Source organism: Triticum dicoccoides, chromosome 3B (assembly GCF_002162155.2).
Source record: "Triticum dicoccoides isolate Atlit2015 ecotype Zavitan chromosome 3B, WEW_v2.0, whole genome shotgun sequence".
In the NCBI taxonomy this organism is placed as follows: Eukaryota; Viridiplantae; Streptophyta; class Magnoliopsida; order Poales; family Poaceae; genus Triticum; species Triticum dicoccoides.
Genome location: NC_041385.1, coordinates 96052066 through 96054912, shown reverse-complemented (window position 1 = coordinate 96054912; position 2847 = coordinate 96052066).

Below are 2847 nucleotides of genomic sequence, written 5' to 3'. Positions count from 1 at the left end.
AACCCAAAGCGGATAAAATGCATCTTCATAGGACACCCAAAACAGTTGGGTATACCTCCTAATTCAGATCCGAAAGCAATAGGGATTGTTTCTTGAATCGGGTCCTTTCTCGAGGAAAAGTTTGTCTCGAAAAGTTGAGTGGGGGGATGGTGGAGACTTGATATGGTTATTGAACCTTCACTTCAACTAGTGTGTAGCAGGGCACAGGAAGTTGTTCTTGTGGCACCCACACCAATTGAAGTAGAAGCTTATGATAGTGATCATGAAGTTTTGGATCAAGTCACTACCGTACCTCGTAGGTCGACAAGGATGCGTACTACTTCAGAGTGGTACGCACTCCTGTCTTAGAGGTCATGTTGCTAGACAACAATGAACCTACGAGCTATGGAGAAGCGATGGTGGGCCCAAATTCCGACAAATGGTTAGAAGCCATGAAATCCGAGATAGGATCCATGTATCAGAACAAAGCATGGACTTTGGTGGACTTGCCCAATGATCGGCAAGCCATTGAGATAAATGGATCTATAAGAAGAAGACGGGCGTGGATGGTCACCATCTATGAAGCTCGACTTGTGGCGAAGAGTTTTTCACAAGTTCAAGGAGTTGACTGCGATGAGATTTTCTCATCCGTAGCGATGCTTAAAGTCCGTCGGAATCATGTTAGCATTAGTTGCATTTATGAAATCTGGCAGATGGATGTCAAAATGAATTTCCTTACTAGTTTTCGTAAGGAAAGGTTGTATGTGATACAATCAGAAAGGTTTTGTCGATCCTAAGGATGCTAAAAGGTATGCTAGCTCCAGCGATCCTTCCATGGGCTGGAGTAAGCATCTCGGAGTTGGAATATGCACTTTGATAAGATGATCAAAGATTTTGGTTTATACAAAGTTTATGAGAAACTTGTATTTCCAAGGAAGTGAGTGGGAGCACTATAGAATTTCTGATGAGTATATGTTGTTGACATATTGTTGATCAGAAATGATGTAGAATTTCTGGAAAGCATATAGGGTTATTTGAAAAGTGTTTTTCAATAGAAAACCTGGATTAAGCTGCTTGAACATTGAGCATCAAGATCTATAAGGATAGATCAAAACGCTTAATGGTACTTTCAAATGAGCATATACCTTGACATGATCTTGAAGGTGTTCAAAATGGATCAGTCAAAGAAGGAGTTCTTGCCTGAGATGTAAGGTACGAAGTTAAGACTTAAAGCTCGATCACGGCAGAATAGAGAAAAAGGACGAAGGTCGTCCCCTATGCTTCAGACGTAGGCTCTACATTATGCTATGCTGTGTACCGCACCGGAAGTGTGCCTTGCCATGAGTCAGTCAAGGGGTACAAGAATGATCCAGGAATGGATCATTGGACAGCGGTCAAAATTGTCCTTGGAGTAAATAAGGACATGTTTCTCGATTATGGAGGTAATAAAGAGTTCGGCGTAAAGGGTTACGTCGATGCAAGCTTTAACACCTATCCGAGTCACTCTGAGTAGCAAACCGGATACGTATAGTGGAGCAACCATTTGGAATAGCTCCAAGTGGAGCGTGGAAGCAGCATTTACAATATGACCTAGAGATTTGCAAAGTACATACGGATCTGAATGTTGCAGACCCGTTGACTAAAACCTCTCTCACAAGCAAAACATGATCAAACCCCAGAACTCATTGAGTCTTAATCACATGATGATGTGAACTAGTAAACTCTTTGGATGTTGGTCACATGGCGATGTGACCTGTGAGTGTTGATCACATGGCGATGTGAACTAGATTATTGACTCTAATGCAAGTGGGAGACTGTTGGAAATATGCCCTAGAGGCAATAATAAATTAGTTATTATTATATTTCCTTGTTCATGATAATCGTTTATTATCCATGCTATAATTGTATTGATAGGAAACTCAGATACATGTGTGGGTACATAGACAACACCATGTCCCTAGTAAGCCTCTAGTTGACTAGCTCGTTGATCAATAGATGGTTACGGTTTCCTGACCATGGACATTGGATGTCATTGATAACGGGATCACATCATTAGGAGAATGATGTGATGGACAAGACCCAATCCTAAGCCTAGCACAAAGATCGTAGTTCGTATGCTAAAGCTTTTCTAATGTCAAGTATCATTTCCTTAGACCATGAGATTGTGCAACTCCCGGATACCGTAGGAATGCTTTGGGTGTACCAAATGTCACAACGTAACTGGGTGGCTATAAAGGTGCACTAATGTATCTCCAAAAGTGTCTGTTGCGTTGGCACGAATCGAGACTGGGATTTGTCACTCCATGTGACAGAGAGGTATCTCTGGGCCCACTCGGTAGGACATCATCATAATGTGCACAATGTTACCAAGGGGTTGATCACAGGATGATGTGTTACAGAACGAGTAAAGAGACTTGCCGGTAATGAGATTGAACAAGGTATCGGTATACCGACGATCGAATCTCGGGCAAGTACTATACCGCTAGACAAAGGGAATTGTATACGGGATCGATTGAGTCCTTGACATCGTGGTTCATCCGATGAGATCATCGTGGAACATGTGGGAGCCAACATGGGTATCCAGATCCCGCTGTTGGTTATTGACCGGAGAAAATCTCGGTCATGTCTACATGTCTCCCGAACCCGTAGGGTCTACACACTTAAGGTTCGATGACGCTAGGGTTATAAAGGAAGTTTATATGTTGTTACCGAATGTTGTTCAGAGTCTCGGATGAGATCTCGGACGTCACGAGGAGTTCCGGAATGGTCCGGAGGTAAAGATTTATATATGGGAAGTCCTGTTTTGGTCACCGGAAAAGTTTCGGGTTTTATCGGTAACGTACCGGGACCATCGGGAGGGTCCCGGGG